Source organism: Spea bombifrons, chromosome 2 (assembly GCF_027358695.1).
Source record: "Spea bombifrons isolate aSpeBom1 chromosome 2, aSpeBom1.2.pri, whole genome shotgun sequence".
In the NCBI taxonomy this organism is placed as follows: domain Eukaryota; kingdom Metazoa; phylum Chordata; class Amphibia; order Anura; family Pelobatidae; genus Spea; species Spea bombifrons.
Genome location: NC_071088.1, coordinates 142,118,333 through 142,138,332, shown reverse-complemented (window position 1 = coordinate 142,138,332; position 20,000 = coordinate 142,118,333). Strand labels below are relative to the sequence as shown.

Genomic DNA, 20,000 nt, shown 5'->3' with positions numbered 1-20,000 from the left:
TCCCAGGGCTTATAATTCTTTTTGTCTGACGACAAGCAGCAGCAGCAGCAGCAGCAGCAGCAGCAGCAGCAGCAGCAGCAGCAGCAACAGAATAAGAGAAGTAAAATAAAAACTTTCACACCTGCGGCCATACCACCCTGAAAGCGCCCGATCTCGTCTGATCTCGGAAGCTAAGCAGGGTTGGGCCTGGTTAGTACCTGGATGGGAGACCGCCTGGGAATACCAGGTGTTGTAGGCTTTTAATTTTTTCTCACAGTCCGGGGAGAGCTTTTTGCCATGTGTTTCTTGCTCATCATCAAAGCTTTAAACCCTTATTTGAACCTTCTCACCTTCTCTGTCCTGTCCCAGGGCTTATAATTCTTTTTGTCTGACGACAAGCAGCAGCAGCAGCAGCAGCAGCAGCAGCAGCAGCAGCAGCAGCAGCAGCAGCAGCAGCAGCAGCAACAGCAGCAACAGAATAAGAGAAGTAAAATAAAAAACTTTCACACCTGCGGCCATACCACCCTGAAAGCGCCCGATCTTGTCTGATCTCGGAAGCTAAGCAGGGTTGGGCCTGGTTAGTACCTGGATGGGAGACCGCCTGGGAATACCAGGTGTTGTAGGCTTTTAATTTTTTCTCACAGTCCGGGGAGAGCTTTTTGCCATGTGTTTCTTGCTCATCATCAAAGCTTTAAACCCTTGTTTGAACCTTCTCACCTTCTCTGTCCTGTCCCAGGGCTTATAATTCTTTCTGTCTGACGACAAGCAGCAGCAGCAGCAGCAGCAGCAGCAGCAGCAGCAGCAGCAGCAGCAGCAGCAGCAGCAGCAGCAGCAGCAGCAACAGAATAAGAGAAGTAAAATAAAAAACTTTCACACCTGCGGCCATACCACCCTGAAAGCGCACGATCTCGTCTGATCTCGGAAGCTAAGCAGGGTTGGGCCTGGTTAGTACCTGGATGGGAGACCGCCTGGGAATACCAGGTGTTGTAGGCTTTTAATTTTTTCTCACAGTCCGGGGAGAGCTTTTTGCCATGTGTTTCTTGCTCATCATCAAAGCTTTAAACCCTTATTTGAACCTTCTCACCTTCTCTGTCCTGTCCCAGGGCTTATAATTCTTTTTGTCTGACGACAAGCAGCAGCAGCAGCAGCAGCAGCAGCAGCAGCAGCAGCAGCAGCAACAGAATAAGAAAAGTAAAATAAAAGACTTTCACACCTGCAGCCATTCCACCCTGAAAGCGCCCGATCTCGTCTGATCTCGGAAGCTAAGCAGGGTTAGGCCTGGTTAGTACCTGGATGGGAGACCGCCTGGGAATACCAGGTGTTGTAGGCTTTTTCTTTTCTCACAGTCCGGGGAGAGCTTTTTGCCATGTGTTTCTTGCTCATCATCAAAGCTTTAAACCCTTATTTGAACCTTCTCACCTTCTCTGTCCTGTCCCAGGGCTTATAATTCTTTCTGTCTGATGACAAGCAGCAGCAGCAGCAGCAGCAGAATAAGAGAAGTAAAATAAAAAACTTTCACACCTGCGGCCATACCACCCTGAAAGCGCCCGCTCTCGTCTGATCTCGGAAGCTAAGCAGGGTTGGGCCTGGTTAGTACCTGGATGGGAGACCGCCTGGGAATACCAGGTGTTGTAGGCTTTTAATTTTTTCTCACAGTCCGGGGAGAGCTTTTTGCCATGTGTTTCTTGCTCATCATCAAAGCTTTAAACCCTTATTTGAACCTTCTCACCTTCTCTGTCCTGTCCCAGGGCTTATAATTCTTTTTGTCTGACGACAAGCAGCAGCAGCAGCAGCAGCAGCAGCAGCAGCAGCAGCAGCAGCAGCAGCAGCAGCAGCAACAGAATAAGAGAAGTAAAATAAAAAACTTTCACACCTGCGGCCATACCACCCTGAAAGCGCCCGATCTCGTCTGATCTCGGAAGCTAAGCAGGGTTGGGCCTGGTTAGTACCTGGCTGGGAGACCGCCTGGGAATACCAGGTGTTGTAGGCTTTTAATTTTTTCTCACAGTCCGGGGAGAGCTTTTTGCCATGTGTTTCTTGCTCATCATCAAAGCTTTAAACCCTTATTTGAACCTTCTCACCTTCTCTGTCCTGTCCCAGGGCTTATAATTCTTTTTGTCTGACGACAAGCAGCAGCAGCAGCAGCAGCAGCAGCAGCAGCAGCAGCAGCAGCAGCAGCAGCAACAGAATAAGAGAAGTAAAATAAAAAACTTTCACACCTGCGGCCATACCACCCTGAAAGCGCCCGATCTCGTCTGATCTCGGAAGCTAAGCAGGGTTGGGCCTGGTTAGTACCTGGATGGGAGACCGCCTGGGAATACCAGGTGTTGTAGGCTTTTAATTTTTTCTCACAGTCCGGGGAGAGCTTTTTGCCATGTGTTTCTTGCTCATCATCAAAGCTTTAAACCCTTATTTGAACCTTCTCACCTTCTCTGTCCTGTCCCAGGGCTTATAATTCTTTTTGTCTGACGACAAGCAGCAGCAGCAGCAGCAGCAGCAGCAGCAGCAGCAGCAGCAGCAGCAGCAGCAGCAGCAGCAGCAGCAGCAGCAACAGAATAAGAGAAGTAAAATAAAAAACTTTCACACCTGTGGCCATACCACCCTGAAAGCGCCTGATCTCGGAAGCTAAGCAGGGTTGGGCCTGGTTAGTACCACCTGGATGGGAGACCGCCTGGGAATACCAGGTGTTGTAGGCTTTTAATTTTTTCTCACAGTCCGGGGAGAGCTTTTTGCCATGTGTTTCTTGCTCATCATCAAAGCTTTAAACCCTTATTTGAACCTTCTCACCTTCTCTGTCCTGTCCCAGGGCTTATAATTCTTTTTGTCTGACGACAAGCAGCAGCAGCAGCAGCAGCAGCAGCAGCAGCAGCAGCAGCAGCAGCAGCAGCAGCAGCAGCAACAGAATAAGAGAAGTAAAATAAAAAACTTTCACACCTGCGGCCATACCACCCTGAAAGCGCCCGATCTCGTCTGATCTCGGAAGCTAAGCAGGGTTGGGCCTGGTTAGTACCTGGATGGCAGACCGCCTGGGAATACCAGGTGTTGTAGGCTTTTAATTTTTTCTCACAGTCCGGGGAGAGCTTTTTGCCATGTGTTTCTTGCTCATCATCAAAGCTTTAAACCCTTATTTGAACCTTCTCACCTTCTCTGTCCTGTCCCAGGGCTTATAATTCTTTCTGTCTGACGACAAGCAGCAGCAGCAGCAGCAGCAGCAGCAGCAGCAACAGAATAAGAAAAGTAAAATAAAGAGCTTTCACACCTGCGGCCATACCACCCTGAAAGCGCCCGATCTCGTCTGATCTCGGAAGCTAAGCAGGGTTGGGCCTGGTTAGTACCTGGATGGGAGACCGCCTGGGAATACCAGGTGTTGTAAGCTTTTTCTTTTCTCACAGTCCGGGGAGAGCTTTTTGCCATGTGTTTCTTGCTCATCATCAAAGCTTTAAACCCTTATTTGAACCTTCTCACCTTCTCTGTCCTGTCCCAGGGCTTATAATTCTTTCTGTCTGACGACAAGCAGCAGCAGCAGCAGCAGCAGCAGCAGCAGCAGCAGCAGCAGCAGCAGCAGCAGCAGCAGCAGCAGCAGCAGCAACAGAATAAGAGAAGTAAAATAAAAAACTTTCACACCTGCGGCCATACCACCCTGAAAGCGCCCGATCTCGTCTGATCTCGGAAGCTAAGCAGGGTTGGGCCTGGTTAGTACCTGGATGGGAGACCGCCTGGGAATACCAGGTGTTGTAGGCTTTTTCTTTTCTCACAGTCCGGGGAGAGCTTTTTGCCATGTGTTTCTTGCTCATCATCAAAGCTTTAAACCCTTATTTGAACCTTCTCACCTTCTCTGTCCTGTCCCAGGGCTTATAATTCTTTCTGTCTGACGACAAGCAGCAGCAGCAGCAGCAGCAGCAGCAGCAGCAGCAGCAGCAGCAGCAGCAGCAGCAGCAGCAGCAGCAGCAGCAGCAGAATAAGAGAAGTAAAATAAAAAACTTTCACACCTGCGGCCATACCACCCTGAAAGTGCCCGCTCTCGTCTGATCTCGGAAGCTAAGCAGGTTGGGCCTGTTTAGTACCTGGATGGGAGACTGCCTGGGAATACCAGGTGTTGTAGGCTTTTAATTTTTTCTCACAGTCCGGGGAGAGCTTTTTGCCATGTGTTTCTTGCTCATCATCAAAGCTTTAAACCCTTATTTGAACCTTCTCACCTTCTCTGTCCTGTCCCAGGGCTTATAATTCTTTTTGTCTGACGACAAGCAGCAGCAGCAGCAGCAGCAGCAGCAGCAGCAGCAGCAGCAGCAGCAGCAGCAGCAGCAGCAGCAGCAGCAGCAGCAGCAGCAGCAGCAGCAGCAGCAGCAGCAGCAGCAGCAGCAGCAGCAGCAGCAGCAGCAGCAGCAGCAGAATAAGAGAAGTAAAATAAAAAACTTTCACACCTGCGGCCATACCACCCTGAAAGCGCCTGATCTCGTAAGCTAAGCAGAGTTGGGCCTGGTTAGTACCTGGATGGGAGACCGCCTGGGAATACCAGGTGTTGTAGGCTTTTAATTTTTTCTCACAGTCCGGGGAGAGCTTTTTGCCATGTGTTTCTTGCTCATCATCAAAGCTTTAAACCCTTATTTGAACCTTCTCACCTTCTCTGTCCTGTCCCAGGGCTTATAATTCTTTTTGTCTGACGACAAGCAGCAGCAGCAGCAGCAGCAGCAGCAGCAGCAGCAGCAGCAGCAGCAGCAGCAGCAGCAACAGAATAAGAGAAGTAAAATAAAAAACTTTCACACCTGCAGCCATACCACCCTGAAAGCGCCCGATCTCGTCTGATCTCGGAAGCTAAGCGGGGTTGGGCCTGGTTAGTACCTGGATGGGAGACCGCCTGGGAATACCAGGTGTTGTAGGCTTTTAATTTTTTCTCACAGTCCGGGGAGAGCTTTTTGCCATGTGTTTCTTGCTCATCATCAAAGCTTTAAACCCTTATTTGAACCTTCTCACCTTCTCTGTCCTGTCCCAGGGCTTATAATTCTTTTTGTCTGACGACAAGCAGCAGCAGCAGCAGCAGCAGCAGCAGCAGCAGCAGCAGCAACAGAATAAGAGAAGTAAAATAAAAAACTTTCACACCTGCGGCCATACCACCCTGAAAGCGCCCGATCTCGTCTGATCTCGGAAGCTAAGCAGGGTTGGGCCTGGTTAGTACCTGGATGGCAGACCGCCTGGGAATACCAGGTGTTGTAGGCTTTTAATTTTTTCTCACAGTCCGGGGAGAGCTTTTTGCCATGTGTTTCTTGCTCATCATCAAAGCTTTAAACCCTTATTTGAACCTTCTCACCTTCTCTGTCCTGTCCCAGGGCTTATAATTCTTTCTGTCTGACGACAAGCAGCAGCAGCAGCAGCAGCAGCAGCAGCAGCAGCAGCAGCAGCAGCAGCAGCAGCAGCAACAGAATAAGAAAAGTAAAATAAAGAGCTTTCACACCTGCGGCCATACCACCCTGAAAGCGCCCGATCTCGTCTGATCTCGGAATCTAAGCAAGGTTGGGCCTGGTTAGTACCTGGATGGGAGACCGCCTGGGAATACCAGGTGTTGTAGGCTTTTTCTTTTCTCACAGTCCGGGGAGTGCTTTTTGCCATGTGTTTCTTGCTCATCATCAAAGCTTTAAACCCTTATTTGAACCTTCTCACCTTCTCTGTCCTGTCCTAGGGCTTATAATTCTTTCTGTCTGACGACAAGCAGCAGCAGCAGCAGCAACAGCAGCAGCAGCAGCAGCAGCAGCAGCAGCAGCAGCAGCAGCAGCAGCAGCAGCAGCAGCAGCAGCAGAATAAGAGAAGTAAAATAAAAAACTTTCACACCTGCGGCCATACCACCCTGAAAGCGCCCGATCTCGTCTGATCTCGGAAGCTAAGCAGGGTTGGGCCTGGTTAGTACCTGGATGGGAGACCGCCTGGGAATACCAGGTGTTGTAGGCTTTTAATTTTTTCTCACAGTCCGGGGAGAGCTTTTTGCAATGTGTTTCTTGCTCATCATCAAAGCTTTAAACCCTTATTTGAACCTTCTCACCTTCTCTGTCCTGTCCCAGGGCTTATAATTCTTTCTGTCTGACGACAAGCAGCAGCAGCAGCAGCAGCAGCAGCAGCAGCAGCAGCAGCAGCAGCAGCAGCAGCAGCAGCAGCAACAGAATAAGAGAAGTAAAATAAAAGACTTTCACACCTGCGGCCATACCACCCTGAAAGCGCCTGATCTCGTCTGATCTCGGAAGCTAAGCAGGGTTGGGCCTGGTTAGTACCTGGATGGGAGACCGCCTGGGAATACCAGGTGTTGTAGGCTTTTTCTTTTCTCACAGTCCGGGGAGAGCTTTTTGCCATGTGTTTCTTGCTCATCATCAAAGCTTTAAACCCTTATTTGAACCTTCTCACCTTCTCTGTCCTGTCCCAGGGCTTATAATTCTTTCTGTCTGACGACAAGCAGCAGCAGCAGCAGCAGCAGCAGCAGCAGCAGCAGCAGCAGCAGCAGCAGCAGCAGCAGCAGCAGCAGCAGCAGCAGCAGCAGCAGCAGCAGCAACAGAATAAGAGAAGTAAAATAAAAAACTTTCACACCTGCGGCCATACCACCCTGAAAGCGCCCGATCTCGTCTGATCTCGGAAGCTAAGCAGGGTTGGGCCTGGTTAGTACCTGGATGGCAGACCGCCTGGGAATAACAGGAGTTGTAGGCTTTTAATTTTTTCTCACAGTCCGGGGAGAGCTTTTTGCCATGTGTTTCTTGCTCATCATCAAAGCTTTAAACCCTTATTTGAACCTTCTCACCTTCTCTGTCCTGTCCCAGGGCTTATAATTCTTTCTGTCTGACGACAAGCAGCAGCAGCAGCAGCAGCAGCAGCAGCAGCAGCAGCAGCAACAGAATAAGAAAAGTAAAATAAAGAGCTTTCACACCTGCGGCCATACCACCCTGAAAGCGCCCGATCTCGTCTGATCTCGGAAGCTAAGCAGGGTTGGGCCTGGTTAGTACCTGGATGGGAGACCGCCTGGGAATACCAGGTGTTGTAAGCTTTTTCTTTTCTCACAGTCCGGGGAGAGCTTTTTGCCATGTGTTTCTTGCTCATCATCAAAGCTTTAAACCCTTATTTGAACCTTCTCACCTTCTCTGTCCTGTCCCAGGGCTTATAATTCTTTCTGTCTGACGACAAGCAGCAGCAGCAGCAGCAGCAGCAGCAGCAGCAGCAGCAGCAGCAGCAGCAGCAGCAGCAGAATAAGAGAAGTAAAATAAAAAACTTTCACACCTGCAGCCATACCACCCTGAAAGCGCCCGATCTTGTCTGATCTCGGAAGCTAAGCAGGGTTGGGCCTGGTTAGTACCTGGATGGGAGACCGCCTGGGAATACCAGGTGTTGTAGGCTTTTAATTTTTTCTCACAGTCCGGGGAGAGCTTATTGCCATGTGTTTCTTGCTCATCATCAAAGCTTTAAACCCTTATTTGAACCTTCTCACCTTCTCTGTCCTGTCCCAGGGCTTATAATTCTTTTTGTCTGACGACAAGCAGCAGCAGCAGCAGCAGCAGCAGCAGCAGCAGCAGCAGCAGCAGCAGCAACAGAATAAGAGAAGTAAAATAAAAAACTTTCACACCTGCGGCCATACCACCCTGAAAGCGCCCGATCTCGTCTGATCTCGGAAGCTAAGCAGGGTTGGGCCTGGTTAGTACCTGGATGGGAGACCGCCTGGGAATACCAGGTGTTGTAGGCTTTTAATTTTTTCTCACAGTCCGGGGAGAGCTTTTTGCCATGTGTTTCTTGCTCATCATCAAAGCTTTAAACCCTTATTTGAACCTTCTCACCTTCTCTGTCCTGTCCCAGGGCTTATAATTCTTTTTGTCTGACGACAAGCAGCAGCAGCAGCAGCAGCAGCAGCAGCAGCAGCAGCAGCAGCAGCAGCAGCAGCAGCAGCAGCAGCAGCAACAGAATAAGAGAAGTAAAATAAAAAACTTTCACACCTGCGGCCATACCACCCTGAAAGCGCCCGATCTCGTCTGATCTCGGAAGCTAAGCAGGGTTGGGCCTGGTTAGTACCTGGATGGGAGACCGCCTGGGAATACCAGGTGTTGTAAGCTTTTTCTTTTCTCACAGTCCGGGGAGAGCTTTTTGCCATGTGTTTCTTGCTCATCATCAAAGCTTTAAACCCTTATTTGAACCTTCTCACCTTCTCTGTCCTGTCCCAGGGCTTATAATTCTTTCTGTCTGACGACAAGCAGCAGCAGCAGCAGCAGCAGCAGCAGCAGCAGCAGCAGCAGCAGCAGCAGCAGCAGCAGCAGCAGCAGCAACAGAATAAGAGAAGTAAAATAAAAAACTTTCACACCTGCGGCCATACCACCCTGAAAGCGCCCGATCTCGTCTGATCTCGGAAGCTAAGCAGGGTTGGGCCTGGTTAGTACCTGGATGGGAGACCGCCTGGGAATACCAGGTGTTGTAGGCTTTTTCTTTTCTCACAGTCCGGGGAGAGCTTTTTGCCATGTGTTTCTTGCTCATCATCAAAGCTTTAAACCCTTATTTGAACCTTCTCACCTTCTCTGTCCTGTCCCAGGGCTTATAATTCTTTCTGTCTGACGACAAGCAGCAGCAGCAGCAGCAGCAGCAGCAGCAGCAGCAGCAGCAGCAGCAGCAGCAGCAGCAGCAGAATAAGAGAAGTAAAATAAAAAACTTTCACACCTGCGGCCATACCACCCTGAAAGTGCCCGCTCTCGTCTGATCTCGGAAGCTAAGCAGGTTGGGCCTGTTTAGTACCTGGATGGGAGACTGCCTGGGAATACCAGGTGTTGTAGGCTTTTAATTTTTTCTCACAGTCCGGGGAGAGCTTTTTGCCATGTGTTTCTTGCTCATCATCAAAGCTTTAAACCCTTATTTGAACCTTCTCACCTTCTCTGTCCTGTCCCAGGGCTTATAATTCTTTTTGTCTGACGACAAGCAGCAGCAGCAGCAGCAGCAGCAGCAGCAGCAGCAGCAGCAGCAGCAGCAGCAGCAGCAGCAGCAGCAGCAGCAGCAGCAGCAGCAGCAGCAGCAGCAGCAGCAGCAGCAGCAGCAGCAGCAGCAGCAGCAGCAGCAGCAGCAGCAGCAGCAGCAGAATAAGAGAAGTAAAATAAAAAACTTTCACACCTGCGGCCATACCACCCTGAAAGCGCCTGATCTCGTAAGCTAAGCAGAGTTGGGCCTGGTTAGTACCTGGATGGGAGACCGCCTGGGAATACCAGGTGTTGTAGGCTTTTAATTTTTTCTCACAGTCCGGGGAGAGCTTTTTGCCATGTGTTTCTTGCTCATCATCAAAGCTTTAAACCCTTATTTGAACCTTCTCACCTTCTCTGTCCTGTCCCAGGGCTTATAATTCTTTTTGTCTGACGACAAGCAGCAGCAGCAGCAGCAGCAGCAGCAGCAGCAGCAGCAGCAGCAGCAGCAGCAGCAGCAACAGAATAAGAGAAGTAAAATAAAAAACTTTCACACCTGCAGCCATACCACCCTGAAAGCGCCCGATCTCGTCTGATCTCGGAAGCTAAGCGGGGTTGGGCCTGGTTAGTACCTGGATGGGAGACCGCCTGGGAATACCAGGTGTTGTAGGCTTTTAATTTTTTCTCACAGTCCGGGGAGAGCTTTTTGCCATGTGTTTCTTGCTCATCATCAAAGCTTTAAACCCTTATTTGAACCTTCTCACCTTCTCTGTCCTGTCCCAGGGCTTATAATTCTTTTTGTCTGACGACAAGCAGCAGCAGCAGCAGCAGCAGCAGCAGCAGCAGCAGCAGCAGCAGCAGCAGCAGCAGCAGCAGCAGCAACAGAATAAGAGAAGTAAAATAAAAAACTTTCACACCTGCGGCCATACCACCCTGAAAGCGCCCGATCTCGTCTGATCTCGGAAGCTAAGCAGGGTTGGGCCTGGTTAGTACCTGGATGGCAGACCGCCTGGGAATACCAGGTGTTGTAGGCTTTTAATTTTTTCTCACAGTCCGGGGAGAGCTTTTTGCCATGTGTTTCTTGCTCATCATCAAAGCTTTAAACCCTTATTTGAACCTTCTCACCTTCTCTGTCCTGTCCCAGGGCTTATAATTCTTTCTGTCTGACGACAAGCAGCAGCAGCAGCAGCAGCAGCAGCAGCAGCAGCAGCAGCAGCAGCAGCAGCAGCAGCAACAGAATAAGAAAAGTAAAATAAAGAGCTTTCACACCTGCGGCCATACCACCCTGAAAGCGCCCGATCTCGTCTGATCTCGGAATCTAAGCAAGGTTGGGCCTGGTTAGTACCTGGATGGGAGACCGCCTGGGAATACCAGGTGTTGTAGGCTTTTTCTTTTCTCACAGTCCGGGGAGTGCTTTTTGCCATGTGTTTCTTGCTCATCATCAAAGCTTTAAACCCTTATTTGAACCTTCTCACCTTCTCTGTCCTGTCCTAGGGCTTATAATTCTTTCTGTCTGACGACAAGCAGCAGCAGCAGCAGCAACAGCAGCAGCAGCAGCAGCAGCAGCAGCAGCAGCAGCAGCAGCAGCAGCAGCAGCAGAATAAGAGAAGTAAAATAAAAAACTTTCACACCTGCGGCCATACCACCCTGAAAGCGCCCGATCTCGTCTGATCTCGGAAGCTAAGCAGGGTTGGGCCTGGTTAGTACCTGGATGGGAGACCGCCTGGGAATACCAGGTGTTGTAGGCTTTTAATTTTTTCTCACAGTCCGGGGAGAGCTTTTTGCAATGTGTTTCTTGCTCATCATCAAAGCTTTAAACCCTTATTTGAACCTTCTCACCTTCTCTGTCCTGTCCCAGGGCTTATAATTCTTTCTGTCTGACGACAAGCAGCAGCAGCAGCAGCAGCAGCAGCAGCAGCAGCAGCAGCAGCAGCAGCAGCAGCAGCAGCAGCAGCAGCAACAGAATAAGAGAAGTAAAATAAAAGACTTTCACACCTGCGGCCATACCACCCTGAAAGCGCCTGATCTCGTCTGATCTCGGAAGCTAAGCAGGGTTGGGCCTGGTTAGTACCTGGATGGGAGACCGCCTGGGAATACCAGGTGTTGTAGGCTTTTTCTTTTCTCACAGTCCGGGGAGAGCTTTTTGCCATGTGTTTCTTGCTCATCATCAAAGCTTTAAACCCTTATTTGAACCTTCTCACCTTCTCTGTCCTGTCCCAGGGCTTATAATTCTTTCTGTCTGACGACAAGCAGCAGCAGCAGCAGCAGCAGCAGCAGCAGCAGCAGCAGCAGCAGCAGCAGCAGCAGCAGCAGCAACAGAATAAGAGAAGTAAAATAAAAAACTTTCACACCTGCGGCCATACCACCCTGAAAGCGCCCGATCTCGTCTGATCTCGGAAGCTAAGCAGGGTTGGGCCTGGTTAGTACCTGGATGGCAGACCGCCTGGGAATAACAGGAGTTGTAGGCTTTTAATTTTTTCTCACAGTCCGGGGAGAGCTTTTTGCCATGTGTTTCTTGCTCATCATCAAAGCTTTAAACCCTTATTTGAACCTTCTCACCTTCTCTGTCCTGTCCCAGGGCTTATAATTCTTTCTGTCTGACGACAAGCAGCAGCAGCAGCAGCAGCAGCAGCAGCAGCAGCAGCAGCAACAGAATAAGAAAAGTAAAATAAAGAGCTTTCACACCTGCGGCCATACCACCCTGAAAGCGCCCGATCTCGTCTGATCTCGGAAGCTAAGCAGGGTTGGGCCTGGTTAGTACCTGGATGGGAGACCGCCTGGGAATACCAGGTGTTGTAAGCTTTTTCTTTTCTCACAGTCCGGGGAGAGCTTTTTGCCATGTGTTTCTTGCTCATCATCAAAGCTTTAAACCCTTATTTGAACCTTCTCACCTTCTCTGTCCTGTCCCAGGGCTTATAATTCTTTCTGTCTGACGACAAGCAGCAGCAGCAGCAGCAGCAGCAGCAGCAGCAGCAGCAGCAGCAGCAGCAGCAGCAGAATAAGAGAAGTAAAATAAAAAACTTTCACACCTGCAGCCATACCACCCTGAAAGCGCCCGATCTTGTCTGATCTCGGAAGCTAAGCAGGGTTGGGCCTGGTTAGTACCTGGATGGGAGACCGCCTGGGAATACCAGGTGTTGTAGGCTTTTAATTTTTTCTCACAGTCCGGGGAGAGCTTATTGCCATGTGTTTCTTGCTCATCATCAAAGCTTTAAACCCTTATTTGAACCTTCTCACCTTCTCTGTCCTGTCCCAGGGCTTATAATTCTTTTTGTCTGACGACAAGCAGCAGCAGCAGCAGCAGCAGCAGCAGCAGCAGCAGCAGCAGCAGCAGCAACAGAATAAGAGAAGTAAAATAAAAAACTTTCACACCTGCGGCCATACCACCCTGAAAGCGCCCGATCTCGTCTGATCTCGGAAGCTAAGCAGGGTTGGGCCTGGTTAGTACCTGGATGGGAGACCGCCTGGGAATACCAGGTGTTGTAGGCTTTTAATTTTTTCTCACAGTCCGGGGAGAGCTTTTTGCCATGTGTTTCTTGCTCATCATCAAAGCTTTAAACCCTTATTTGAACCTTCTCACCTTCTCTGTCCTGTCCCAGGGCTTATAATTCTTTTTGTCTGACGACAAGCAGCAGCAGCAGCAGCAGCAGCAGCAGCAGCAGCAGCAGCAGCAGCAGCAGCAGCAGCAGCAGCAGCAGCAGCAGCAGCAGCAACAGAATAAGAGAAGTAAAATAAAAAAATTTCACACCTGCGGCCATACCACCCTGAAAGCGCCCGATCTCGTCTGATCTCGGAAGCTAAGCAGGGTTGGGCCTGGTTAGTACCTGGATGGCAGACCGCCTGGGAATACCAGGTGTTGTAGGCTTTTAATTTTTTCTCACAGTCCGGGGAGAGCTTTTTGCCATGTGTTTCTTGCTCATCATCAAAGCTTTAAACCCTTATTTGAACCTTCTCACCTTCTCTGTCCTGTCCCAGGGCTTATAATTCTTTCTGTCTGACGACAAGCAGCAGCAGCAGCAGCAGCAGCAGCAGCAGCAGCAGCAGCAGCAGCAGCAGCAACAGAATAAGAAAAGTAAAATAAAGAGCTTTCACACCTGCGGCCATACCACCCTGAAAGCGCCCGATCTCGTCTGCTCTCGGAAGCTAAGCAGGGTTGGGCCTGGTTAGTACCTGGATGGGAGACCGCCTGGGAATACCAGGTGTTGTAGGCTTTTTCTTTTCTCACAGTCCAGGGAGAGCTTTTTGCCATGTGTTTCTTGCTCATCATCAAAGCTTTAAACCCTTATTTGAACCTTCTCACCTTCTCTGTCCTGTCCCAGGGCTTATAATTCTTTCTGTCTGACGACAAGCAGCAGCAGCAGCAGCAGCAGCAACAGCAACAGCAACAGCAACAGCAACAGCAACAGCAACAGCAACAGCAACAGCAACAGCAACAGCAACAGAATAAGAGAAGTAAAATAAAAAACTTTCACACCTGCGGCCATACCACCATGATAGCGCCCGATCTCGTCTGATCTCGGAAGCTAAGCAGGGTTGGGCCTGGTTAGTACCTGGTTGGAGACTGCCTGGGAATACCAGGTGTTGTAGTCTTTTTCTTTTCTCACAGTCCGGGGAGAGCTTTTTGCCATGTGTTTCTTGCTCATCATCAAAGCTTTAAACCCTTATTTGAACCTTCTCACCTTCTCTGTCCTGTCCCAGGGCTTATAATTCTTTTTGTCTGACGACAAGCAGCAGCAGCAGCAGCAGCAGCAGCAGCAGCAGCAGCAGCAGCAGCAGCAGCAACAGAATAAGAGAAGTAAAATAAAAAACTTTCACACCTGCGGCCATACCACCCTGAAAGCGCCCGATCTCGTCTGATCTCGGAAGCTAAGCAGGGTTGGGCCTGGTTAGTACCTGGATGGGAGACCGCCTGGGAATACCAGGTGTTGTAAGCTTTTTCTTTTCTCACAGTCCGGGGAGAGCTTTTTGCCATGTGTTTCTTGCTCATCATCAAAGCTTTAAACCCTTATTTGAACCTTCTCACCTTCTCTGTCCTGTCCCAGGGCTTATAATTCTTTCTGTCTGACGACAAGCAGCAGCAGCAGCAGCAGCAGCAGCAGCAGCAGCAGCAGCAGCAACAGAATAAGAGAAGTAAAATAAAAAACTTTCACACCTGCGGCCATACCACCCTGAAAGCGCCCGATCTCGTCTGATTTCGGAAGCTAAGCAGGGTTGGGCCTGGTTAGTACCTGGGTGGGAGACCGCCTGGGAATACCAGGTGTTGTAGGCTTTTTCTTTTCTCACAGTCCGGGGAGAGCTTTTTGCCATGTGTTTCTTGCTCATCATCAAAGCTTTAAACCCTTATTTGAACCTTCTCACCTTCTCTGTCCTGTCCCAGGGCTTATAATTCTTTCTGTCTGACGACAAGCAGCAGCAGCAGCAGCAGCAGCAGCAGCAGCAGCAGCAGCAGCAACAGAATAAGAGAAGTAAAATAAAAGACTTTCACACCTGCAGCCATTCCACCCTGAAACCGCCCGATCTTGTCTGATCTCGTAAGCTAAGCAGGGTTGGGCCTGGTTAGTACCTGGATGGGAGACTGCCTGGGAATACCAGGTGTTGTAGGCTTTTTCTTTTCTCACAGTCCGGGGAGAGCTTTTTGCCATGTGTTTCTTGCTCATCATCAAAGCTTTAAACCCTTATTTGAACCTTCTCACCTTCTCTGTCCTGTCCCAGGGCTTATAATTCTTTCTGTCTGACGACAAGCAGAAGCAGCAGCAGCAGCAGCAGCAGCAGCAGCAGCAGCAGCAGCAGCAGCAGCAGCAGCAGCAGAATAAGAGAAGTAAAATAAAAAACTTTCACACCTGCGGCCATACCACCCTGAAAGCGCCCGCTCTCGTCTGATCTCGGAAGCTAAGCAGGGTTGGGCCTGGTTAGTACCTGGATGGGAGACCGCCTGGGAATACCAGGTGTTGTAGGCTTTTTCTTTTCTCACAGTCCGGGGAGAGCTTTTTGCCATGTGTTTCTTGCTCATCATCAAAGCTTTAAACCCTTATTTGAACCTTCTCACCTTCTCTGTCCTGTCCCAGGGCTTATAATTCTTTTTGTCTGACGACAAGCAGCAGCAGCAGCAGCAGCAGCAGCAGCAGCAGCAGCAGCAACAGAATAAGAGAAGTAAAATAAAAAACTTTCACACCTGCGGCCATACCACCCTGAAAGCGCCCGATCTCGTCTGATCTCGGAAGCTAAGCAGGGTTGGGCCTGGTTAGTACCTGGATGGGAGACCGCCTGGGAATACCAGGTGTTGTAGGCTTTTAATTTTTTCTCACAGTCCGGGGAGAGCTTTTTGCCATGTGTTTCTTGCTCATCATCAAAGCTTTAAACCCTTATTTGAACCTTCTCACCTTCTCTGTCCTGTCCCAGGGCTTATAATTCTTTTTGTCTGACGACAAGCAGCAGCAGCAGCAGCAGCAGCAGCAGCAGCAGCAGCAGCAGCAGCAGCAGCAGCAGCAGCAGCAGCAGCAACAGAATAAGAGAAGTAAAATAAAAAACTTTCACACCTGCGGCCATACCACCCTGAAAGCGCCCGATCTTGTCTGATCTCGGAAGCTAAGCAGGGTTGGGCCTGGTTAGTACCTGGATGGGAGACCGCCTGGGAATACCAGGTGTTGTAGGCTTTTAATTTTTTCTCACAGTCCGGGGAGAGCTTTTTGCCATGTGTTTCTTGCTCATCATCAAAGCTTTAAACCCTTATTTGAACCTTCTCACCTTCTCTGTCCTGTCCCAGGGCTTATAATTCTTTTTGTCTGACGACAAGCAGCAGCAGCAGCAGCAGCAGCAGCAGCAGCAGCAGCAGCAGCAGCAGCAGCAGCAGCAGCAGCAGCAGCAGCAGCAACAGAATAAGAGAAGTAAAATAAAAAACTTTCACACCTGCGGCCATACCACCCTGAAAGCGCCCGATCTCGTCTGATCTCGGAAGCTAAGCAGGGTTGGGCCTGGTTAGTACCTGGATGGCAGACCGCCTGGGAATACCAGGTGTTGTAGGCTTTTAATTTTTTCTCACAGTCCGGGGAGAGCTTTTTGCCATGTGTTTCTTGCTCATCATCAAAGCTTTAAACCCTTATTTGAACCTTCTCACCTTCTCTGTCCTGTCCCAGGGCTTATAATTCTTTCTGTCTGACGACAAGCAGCAGCAGCAGCAGCAGCAGCAGCAGCAGCAGCAGCAGCAGCAGCAGCAGCAACAGAATAAGAAAAGTAAAATAAAGAGCTTTCACACCTGCGGCCATACCACCCTGAAAGCGCCCGATCTCGTCTGATCTCGGAAGCTAAGCAGGGTTGGGCCTGGTTAGTACCTGGATGGGAGACCGCCTGGGAATACCAGGTGTTGTAAGCTTTTTCTTTTCTCACAGTCCGGGGAGAGCTTTTTGCCATGTGTTTCTTGCTCATCATCAAAGCTTTAAACCCTTATTTGAACCTTCTCACCTTCTCTGTCCTGTCCCAGGGCTTATAATTCTTTCTGTCTGACGACAAGCAGCAGCAGCAGCAGCAGCAGCAGCAGCAGCAGCAGCAGCAGCAGCAGCAGCAGCAGCAGCAGCAGCAGCAGCAGCAGCAGCAGCAGCAGCAGCAGCAGCAGCAGCAGCAGCAGCAGCAGCAGCAGCAGAATAAGAGAAGTAAAATAAAAAACTTTCACACCTGCGGCCATACCACCCTGAAAGCGCCTGATCTCGGAAGCTAAGCATGGTTGGGCCTGGTTAGTACCTGGATGGGAGACCGCCTGGGAATACCAGGTGTTGTAGGCTTTTTCTTTTCTCACAGTTTGGGGAGAGCTTTTTGCCATGTGTTTCTTGCTCATCATCAAAGCTTTAAACCCTTATTTGAACCTTCTCACCTTCTCTGTCCTGTCCCAGGGCTTATAATTATTTCTGTCTGATGACAAGCAGCAGCAGCAGCAACAGAATAAGAGAAGTAATATAAAACACTTTCACACCTGCGGCCATACCACCCTGAAAGCGCCTGATATCGTCTGATCTCGGAAGCTAAGCAGGGTTGGGCCTGGTTAGTACCTGGATGGGAGACCTCCTGGGAATACCAGGTGTTGTAGGCTTTTAATTTTTTCTCACAGTCCGGGGAGAGCTTTTTGCCATGTGTTTCTTGCTCATCATCAAAGCTTTAAACCCTTGTTTGAACCTTCTCACCTTCTCTGTCCTGTCCCAGGGCTTATAATTCTTTCTGTCTGACGACAAGCAGCAGCAGCAGCAGCAGCAGCAGCAGCAGCAGCAGCAGCAGCAGCAGCAGCAGCAGCAGCAGCAGCAGCAGCAGCAGCAGCAGCAGCAGCAGCAGCAGCAGCAACAGAATAAGAGAAGTAAAATAAAGAACTTTCACACCTGCGGCCATACCACCCTGAAAGCGCCTGATCTCGGAAGCTAAGCAGGGTTGGGCCTGGTTAGTACCTGGATGGGAGACCGCCTGGAAATACCAGGTGTTGTAGGCTTTTTCTTTTCTCACAGTCCGGGGAGAGCTTTTTGCCATGTGTTTCTTGCTCATCATCAAAGCTTTAAACCCTTATTTGAACCTTCTCACCTTCTCTGTCCTGTCCCAGGGCTTATAATTCTTTCTGTCTGACGACAAGCAGCAGCAGCAGCAGCAGCAGCAGCAGCAGCAGCAGCAGCAGCAGCAGCAGCAGCAGCAGCAACAGAATAAGAGAAGTAAAATAAAGAACCTTCACACCTGCGGCAATACCACCCTGAAAGCGCCCGATCTCGTCTGATCTCGGAAGCTAAGCAGGGTTGGGCCTGGTTAGTACCTGGATGGGAGACCGCCTGGGAATACCAGGTGTTGTAGGTTTTTAATTTTTTCTCACAGTCCGGGGAGAGCTTTTTGCCATGTGTTTCTTGCTCATCATCAAAGCTTTAAACCCTTGTTTGAACCTTCTCACCTTCTCTGTCCTGTCCCAGGGCTTATAATTCTTTCTGTCTGACGACAAGCAGCAGCAGCAGCAGCAGCAGCAGCAGCAGCAGCAGCAGCAGCAGCAGCAGCAGCAGCAGCAGCAGCAGCAGCAGCAGCAGCAGCAGCAGCAGCAGCAGCAGCAGCAGCAGAATAAGAGAAGTAAAATAAAAAACTTTCACACCTGCGGCCATACCACCCTGAAAGCGCCTGATCTCGGAAGCTAAGCAGGGTTGGGCCTGGTTAGTACCTGGATGGGAGACCGCCTGGGAATACCAGGTGTTGTAGGCTTTTTCTTTTCTCACAGTCCGGGGAGAGCTTTTTGCCATGTGTTTCTTGCTCATCATCAAAGCTTTAAACCCTTATTTGAACCTTCTCACCTTCTCTGTCCTGTCCCAGGGCTTATAATTCTTTCTGTCTGACGACAAGCAGCAGCAGCAGCAGCAGCAGCAGCAGCAGCAGCAGCAGCAGCAGCAGCAGCAGCAGCAGCAGCAGCAGCAGCAGAATAAGAGAAGTAAAATAAAAAACTTTCACACCTGCGGCCATACCACCCTGAAAGCGCCCGATCTCGTCTGATCTCGGAAGCTAAGCAGGGCTGGGCCTGGTTAGTACCTGGACGGGAGACCGCCTGGGAATACCAGGTGTTGTAGGCTTTTTCTTTTCTCACAGTCCGGGGAGAGCTTTTTGCCATGTGTTTCTTGCTCATGATCAAAGCTTTAAACCCTTATTTGAACCTTCTCACCTTCTCTGTCCTGTCCCAGGGCTTATAATTCTTTCTGTCTGACGACAAGCAGCAGCAGCAGCAGCAGCAGCAGCAGCAGCAGCAGCAGCAGCAGCAGCAGCAGCAGCAGCAGCAGCAGCAGCAGCAGCAGCAGCAGCAGCAGCAGCAGCAGCAGCAGCAGCAGCAGCAGCAGCAGCAGCAGCAGCAGAATAAGAGAAGTAAAATAAAAAACTTTCACACCTGCAGCCATACCACCCTGAAAGCGCCTGATCTCGGAAGCTAAGCAGGGTTGGGCCTGGTTAGTACCTGGATGGGAGACCGCCTGGGAATACCAGGTGTTGTAGGCTTTTAATTTTTTCTCACAGTCCGGGGAGAGCTTTTTGCCATGTGTTTCTTGCTCATGATCAAAGCTTTAAACCCTTATTTGAACCTTCTCACCTTCTCTGTCCTGTCCCAGGGCTTATAATTCTTTCTGTCTGACGACAAGCAGCAGCAGCAGCAGCAGCAGCAGCAGCAGCAGCAGCAGCAGCAGCAGCAGCAGCAGCAGCAGCAGCAGCAGCAGCAGCAGCAGCAGCAGCAGCAGCAGCAGCAGCAGCAGCAGCAGCAGCAGCAGCAGCAGCAGCAGCAGCAGCAGCAGAATAAGAGAAGTAAAATAAAAAACTTTCACACCTGCGGCCATACCACCCTGAAAGCGCCCGATCTCGGAAGCTAAGCAGGCTTGGGCCTGGTTAGTACCTGGATGGGAGACCGCCTGGGAATACCTGGTGTTGTAGGCTTTTAATTTTTTCTCACAGTCCGGGGAGAGCTTTTTGCCATGTGTTTCTTGCTCATCATCAAAGCTTTAAACCCTTATTTGAACCTTCTCACCTTCTCTGTCCTGTCCCAGGGCTTATAATTCTTTTTGTCTGACGACAAGCAGCAGCAGCAGCAGCAGCAGCAGCAGCAGCAGCAGCAGCAGCAGCAGCAGCAACAGAATAAGAGAAGTAAAATAAAAAACTTTCACACCTGCGGCCATACCACCCTGAAAGCGCCCGATCTCGTCTGATCTCGGAAGCTAAGCAGGGTTGGGCCTGGATAGTACCTGGATGGGAGACCGCCTGGGAATACCAGGTGTTGTAGGCTTTATCTTTTCTCACAGTCCGGGGAGTGCTTTTTGCCATGTGTTTCTTGCTCATCATCAAAGCTTTAAACCCTTATTTGAACCTTCTCACCTTCTCTGTCCTGTCCCAGGGCTTATAATTCTTTCTGTCTGACGAGCAGCAGCAGCAGCAGCAGCAGCAGCAGCAGCAGCAGCAGCAGCAGCAGCAGCAGCAGCAGCAGCAGCAGCAGCAGCAGCAGCAGCAGCAGCAGCAGCAGCAGCAGCAGCAGCAGCAGCAACAGAATAAGAGAAGTAAAATAAAAAACTTTCACACCTGCAGCCATACCACCCTGAAAGCACCCGATCTCGGAAGCTAAGCAGGGTTGGGCCTGGTTAGTACCTGGAT

At 50.1% G+C, this 20,000-nt stretch overlaps 43 non-coding genes and 13 pseudogenes across 43 annotated transcripts; all 56 read left to right on the top strand.

The window, feature by feature from the left end:
• Window positions 1-119: 119 nt before the first annotated feature.
• LOC128480206 (5S ribosomal RNA) lies at window positions 120-238 on the top strand. The gene has a single exon (XR_008350485.1). It is a non-coding gene; the product is annotated as a 5S ribosomal RNA (ribosomal RNA).
• Window positions 239-486: 248 nt separating this feature from the next.
• On the top strand, window positions 487-605 carry LOC128477913 (5S ribosomal RNA). Its single transcript, XR_008348860.1, has one exon. It is a non-coding gene; the product is annotated as a 5S ribosomal RNA (ribosomal RNA).
• A 248-nt stretch (window positions 606-853) lies between these two features.
• On the top strand, window positions 854-972 carry LOC128478037 (5S ribosomal RNA). The gene has a single exon (XR_008348979.1). It is a non-coding gene; the product is annotated as a 5S ribosomal RNA (ribosomal RNA).
• A 218-nt stretch (window positions 973-1,190) lies between these two features.
• On the top strand, window positions 1,191-1,309 carry LOC128478835 (5S ribosomal RNA). The gene has a single exon (XR_008349735.1). It is a non-coding gene; the product is annotated as a 5S ribosomal RNA (ribosomal RNA).
• A 189-nt stretch (window positions 1,310-1,498) lies between these two features.
• On the top strand, window positions 1,499-1,617 carry LOC128478425 (5S ribosomal RNA). The gene has a single exon (XR_008349344.1). It is a non-coding gene; the product is annotated as a 5S ribosomal RNA (ribosomal RNA).
• A 233-nt stretch (window positions 1,618-1,850) lies between these two features.
• LOC128477047 (5S ribosomal RNA) lies at window positions 1,851-1,969 on the top strand. Its single transcript, XR_008348036.1, has one exon. It is a non-coding gene; the product is annotated as a 5S ribosomal RNA (ribosomal RNA).
• A 227-nt stretch (window positions 1,970-2,196) lies between these two features.
• Window positions 2,197-2,315, top strand: LOC128480195 (5S ribosomal RNA). Its single transcript, XR_008350484.1, has one exon. It is a non-coding gene; the product is annotated as a 5S ribosomal RNA (ribosomal RNA).
• Window positions 2,316-2,563: 248 nt separating this feature from the next.
• LOC128480710 (uncharacterized) lies at window positions 2,564-2,675 on the top strand (annotated as a pseudogene).
• A 236-nt stretch (window positions 2,676-2,911) lies between these two features.
• LOC128477813 (5S ribosomal RNA) lies at window positions 2,912-3,030 on the top strand. The gene has a single exon (XR_008348767.1). It is a non-coding gene; the product is annotated as a 5S ribosomal RNA (ribosomal RNA).
• A 206-nt stretch (window positions 3,031-3,236) lies between these two features.
• LOC128477638 (5S ribosomal RNA) lies at window positions 3,237-3,355 on the top strand. The gene has a single exon (XR_008348600.1). It is a non-coding gene; the product is annotated as a 5S ribosomal RNA (ribosomal RNA).
• A 246-nt stretch (window positions 3,356-3,601) lies between these two features.
• Window positions 3,602-3,720, top strand: LOC128480183 (5S ribosomal RNA). Its single transcript, XR_008350483.1, has one exon. It is a non-coding gene; the product is annotated as a 5S ribosomal RNA (ribosomal RNA).
• Window positions 3,721-3,966: 246 nt separating this feature from the next.
• LOC128480455 (uncharacterized) lies at window positions 3,967-4,084 on the top strand (annotated as a pseudogene).
• A 314-nt stretch (window positions 4,085-4,398) lies between these two features.
• On the top strand, window positions 4,399-4,507 carry LOC128480660 (uncharacterized; annotated as a pseudogene).
• Window positions 4,508-4,740: 233 nt separating this feature from the next.
• On the top strand, window positions 4,741-4,859 carry LOC128476943 (5S ribosomal RNA). The gene has a single exon (XR_008347933.1). It is a non-coding gene; the product is annotated as a 5S ribosomal RNA (ribosomal RNA).
• Window positions 4,860-5,074: 215 nt separating this feature from the next.
• On the top strand, window positions 5,075-5,193 carry LOC128477812 (5S ribosomal RNA). Its single transcript, XR_008348766.1, has one exon. It is a non-coding gene; the product is annotated as a 5S ribosomal RNA (ribosomal RNA).
• Window positions 5,194-5,426: 233 nt separating this feature from the next.
• On the top strand, window positions 5,427-5,545 carry LOC128479058 (5S ribosomal RNA). The gene has a single exon (XR_008349950.1). It is a non-coding gene; the product is annotated as a 5S ribosomal RNA (ribosomal RNA).
• Window positions 5,546-5,800: 255 nt separating this feature from the next.
• Window positions 5,801-5,919, top strand: LOC128480170 (5S ribosomal RNA). The gene has a single exon (XR_008350481.1). It is a non-coding gene; the product is annotated as a 5S ribosomal RNA (ribosomal RNA).
• A 239-nt stretch (window positions 5,920-6,158) lies between these two features.
• LOC128477228 (5S ribosomal RNA) lies at window positions 6,159-6,277 on the top strand. The gene has a single exon (XR_008348210.1). It is a non-coding gene; the product is annotated as a 5S ribosomal RNA (ribosomal RNA).
• Window positions 6,278-6,544: 267 nt separating this feature from the next.
• On the top strand, window positions 6,545-6,663 carry LOC128479207 (5S ribosomal RNA). Its single transcript, XR_008350091.1, has one exon. It is a non-coding gene; the product is annotated as a 5S ribosomal RNA (ribosomal RNA).
• A 215-nt stretch (window positions 6,664-6,878) lies between these two features.
• Window positions 6,879-6,997, top strand: LOC128477637 (5S ribosomal RNA). Its single transcript, XR_008348599.1, has one exon. It is a non-coding gene; the product is annotated as a 5S ribosomal RNA (ribosomal RNA).
• A 228-nt stretch (window positions 6,998-7,225) lies between these two features.
• Window positions 7,226-7,344, top strand: LOC128478055 (5S ribosomal RNA). Its single transcript, XR_008348995.1, has one exon. It is a non-coding gene; the product is annotated as a 5S ribosomal RNA (ribosomal RNA).
• Window positions 7,345-7,568: 224 nt separating this feature from the next.
• On the top strand, window positions 7,569-7,687 carry LOC128480159 (5S ribosomal RNA). Its single transcript, XR_008350480.1, has one exon. It is a non-coding gene; the product is annotated as a 5S ribosomal RNA (ribosomal RNA).
• Window positions 7,688-7,932: 245 nt separating this feature from the next.
• LOC128477636 (5S ribosomal RNA) lies at window positions 7,933-8,051 on the top strand. Its single transcript, XR_008348598.1, has one exon. It is a non-coding gene; the product is annotated as a 5S ribosomal RNA (ribosomal RNA).
• Window positions 8,052-8,294: 243 nt separating this feature from the next.
• On the top strand, window positions 8,295-8,413 carry LOC128480146 (5S ribosomal RNA). Its single transcript, XR_008350479.1, has one exon. It is a non-coding gene; the product is annotated as a 5S ribosomal RNA (ribosomal RNA).
• Window positions 8,414-8,644: 231 nt separating this feature from the next.
• Window positions 8,645-8,762, top strand: LOC128480454 (uncharacterized; annotated as a pseudogene).
• Window positions 8,763-9,088: 326 nt separating this feature from the next.
• Window positions 9,089-9,197, top strand: LOC128480659 (uncharacterized; annotated as a pseudogene).
• A 233-nt stretch (window positions 9,198-9,430) lies between these two features.
• On the top strand, window positions 9,431-9,549 carry LOC128476942 (5S ribosomal RNA). The gene has a single exon (XR_008347932.1). It is a non-coding gene; the product is annotated as a 5S ribosomal RNA (ribosomal RNA).
• Window positions 9,550-9,791: 242 nt separating this feature from the next.
• On the top strand, window positions 9,792-9,910 carry LOC128477811 (5S ribosomal RNA). The gene has a single exon (XR_008348765.1). It is a non-coding gene; the product is annotated as a 5S ribosomal RNA (ribosomal RNA).
• Window positions 9,911-10,143: 233 nt separating this feature from the next.
• LOC128479057 (5S ribosomal RNA) lies at window positions 10,144-10,262 on the top strand. The gene has a single exon (XR_008349949.1). It is a non-coding gene; the product is annotated as a 5S ribosomal RNA (ribosomal RNA).
• A 243-nt stretch (window positions 10,263-10,505) lies between these two features.
• On the top strand, window positions 10,506-10,624 carry LOC128480134 (5S ribosomal RNA). Its single transcript, XR_008350478.1, has one exon. It is a non-coding gene; the product is annotated as a 5S ribosomal RNA (ribosomal RNA).
• Window positions 10,625-10,869: 245 nt separating this feature from the next.
• LOC128477226 (5S ribosomal RNA) lies at window positions 10,870-10,988 on the top strand. The gene has a single exon (XR_008348208.1). It is a non-coding gene; the product is annotated as a 5S ribosomal RNA (ribosomal RNA).
• A 237-nt stretch (window positions 10,989-11,225) lies between these two features.
• LOC128479206 (5S ribosomal RNA) lies at window positions 11,226-11,344 on the top strand. The gene has a single exon (XR_008350090.1). It is a non-coding gene; the product is annotated as a 5S ribosomal RNA (ribosomal RNA).
• Window positions 11,345-11,559: 215 nt separating this feature from the next.
• LOC128477635 (5S ribosomal RNA) lies at window positions 11,560-11,678 on the top strand. Its single transcript, XR_008348597.1, has one exon. It is a non-coding gene; the product is annotated as a 5S ribosomal RNA (ribosomal RNA).
• A 225-nt stretch (window positions 11,679-11,903) lies between these two features.
• Window positions 11,904-12,022, top strand: LOC128478054 (5S ribosomal RNA). The gene has a single exon (XR_008348994.1). It is a non-coding gene; the product is annotated as a 5S ribosomal RNA (ribosomal RNA).
• Window positions 12,023-12,246: 224 nt separating this feature from the next.
• LOC128480123 (5S ribosomal RNA) lies at window positions 12,247-12,365 on the top strand. The gene has a single exon (XR_008350477.1). It is a non-coding gene; the product is annotated as a 5S ribosomal RNA (ribosomal RNA).
• A 257-nt stretch (window positions 12,366-12,622) lies between these two features.
• Window positions 12,623-12,741, top strand: LOC128477810 (5S ribosomal RNA). Its single transcript, XR_008348764.1, has one exon. It is a non-coding gene; the product is annotated as a 5S ribosomal RNA (ribosomal RNA).
• Window positions 12,742-12,968: 227 nt separating this feature from the next.
• LOC128477754 (5S ribosomal RNA) lies at window positions 12,969-13,087 on the top strand. Its single transcript, XR_008348711.1, has one exon. It is a non-coding gene; the product is annotated as a 5S ribosomal RNA (ribosomal RNA).
• Window positions 13,088-13,348: 261 nt separating this feature from the next.
• On the top strand, window positions 13,349-13,466 carry LOC128479638 (uncharacterized; annotated as a pseudogene).
• Window positions 13,467-13,691: 225 nt separating this feature from the next.
• LOC128477633 (5S ribosomal RNA) lies at window positions 13,692-13,810 on the top strand. The gene has a single exon (XR_008348595.1). It is a non-coding gene; the product is annotated as a 5S ribosomal RNA (ribosomal RNA).
• Window positions 13,811-14,026: 216 nt separating this feature from the next.
• LOC128477979 (5S ribosomal RNA) lies at window positions 14,027-14,145 on the top strand. The gene has a single exon (XR_008348924.1). It is a non-coding gene; the product is annotated as a 5S ribosomal RNA (ribosomal RNA).
• A 216-nt stretch (window positions 14,146-14,361) lies between these two features.
• LOC128479669 (uncharacterized) lies at window positions 14,362-14,480 on the top strand (annotated as a pseudogene).
• Window positions 14,481-14,714: 234 nt separating this feature from the next.
• On the top strand, window positions 14,715-14,833 carry LOC128478424 (5S ribosomal RNA). The gene has a single exon (XR_008349343.1). It is a non-coding gene; the product is annotated as a 5S ribosomal RNA (ribosomal RNA).
• A 213-nt stretch (window positions 14,834-15,046) lies between these two features.
• On the top strand, window positions 15,047-15,165 carry LOC128480112 (5S ribosomal RNA). The gene has a single exon (XR_008350476.1). It is a non-coding gene; the product is annotated as a 5S ribosomal RNA (ribosomal RNA).
• Window positions 15,166-15,410: 245 nt separating this feature from the next.
• LOC128477911 (5S ribosomal RNA) lies at window positions 15,411-15,529 on the top strand. Its single transcript, XR_008348859.1, has one exon. It is a non-coding gene; the product is annotated as a 5S ribosomal RNA (ribosomal RNA).
• A 251-nt stretch (window positions 15,530-15,780) lies between these two features.
• LOC128477809 (5S ribosomal RNA) lies at window positions 15,781-15,899 on the top strand. The gene has a single exon (XR_008348763.1). It is a non-coding gene; the product is annotated as a 5S ribosomal RNA (ribosomal RNA).
• Window positions 15,900-16,126: 227 nt separating this feature from the next.
• On the top strand, window positions 16,127-16,245 carry LOC128477632 (5S ribosomal RNA). The gene has a single exon (XR_008348594.1). It is a non-coding gene; the product is annotated as a 5S ribosomal RNA (ribosomal RNA).
• A 297-nt stretch (window positions 16,246-16,542) lies between these two features.
• LOC128480450 (uncharacterized) lies at window positions 16,543-16,651 on the top strand (annotated as a pseudogene).
• A 186-nt stretch (window positions 16,652-16,837) lies between these two features.
• On the top strand, window positions 16,838-16,956 carry LOC128478993 (5S ribosomal RNA). The gene has a single exon (XR_008349888.1). It is a non-coding gene; the product is annotated as a 5S ribosomal RNA (ribosomal RNA).
• Window positions 16,957-17,234: 278 nt separating this feature from the next.
• Window positions 17,235-17,343, top strand: LOC128480457 (uncharacterized; annotated as a pseudogene).
• Window positions 17,344-17,577: 234 nt separating this feature from the next.
• LOC128477347 (5S ribosomal RNA) lies at window positions 17,578-17,696 on the top strand. Its single transcript, XR_008348325.1, has one exon. It is a non-coding gene; the product is annotated as a 5S ribosomal RNA (ribosomal RNA).
• A 281-nt stretch (window positions 17,697-17,977) lies between these two features.
• On the top strand, window positions 17,978-18,086 carry LOC128479843 (uncharacterized; annotated as a pseudogene).
• A 243-nt stretch (window positions 18,087-18,329) lies between these two features.
• Window positions 18,330-18,448, top strand: LOC128477969 (5S ribosomal RNA). The gene has a single exon (XR_008348914.1). It is a non-coding gene; the product is annotated as a 5S ribosomal RNA (ribosomal RNA).
• A 306-nt stretch (window positions 18,449-18,754) lies between these two features.
• Window positions 18,755-18,863, top strand: LOC128480110 (uncharacterized; annotated as a pseudogene).
• A 320-nt stretch (window positions 18,864-19,183) lies between these two features.
• LOC128480243 (uncharacterized) lies at window positions 19,184-19,292 on the top strand (annotated as a pseudogene).
• Window positions 19,293-19,519: 227 nt separating this feature from the next.
• LOC128476684 (5S ribosomal RNA) lies at window positions 19,520-19,638 on the top strand. The gene has a single exon (XR_008347686.1). It is a non-coding gene; the product is annotated as a 5S ribosomal RNA (ribosomal RNA).
• Window positions 19,639-19,926: 288 nt separating this feature from the next.
• Window positions 19,927-20,000, top strand: part of LOC128479446 (uncharacterized) — a 109-nt pseudogene continuing 35 nt past the window's right edge.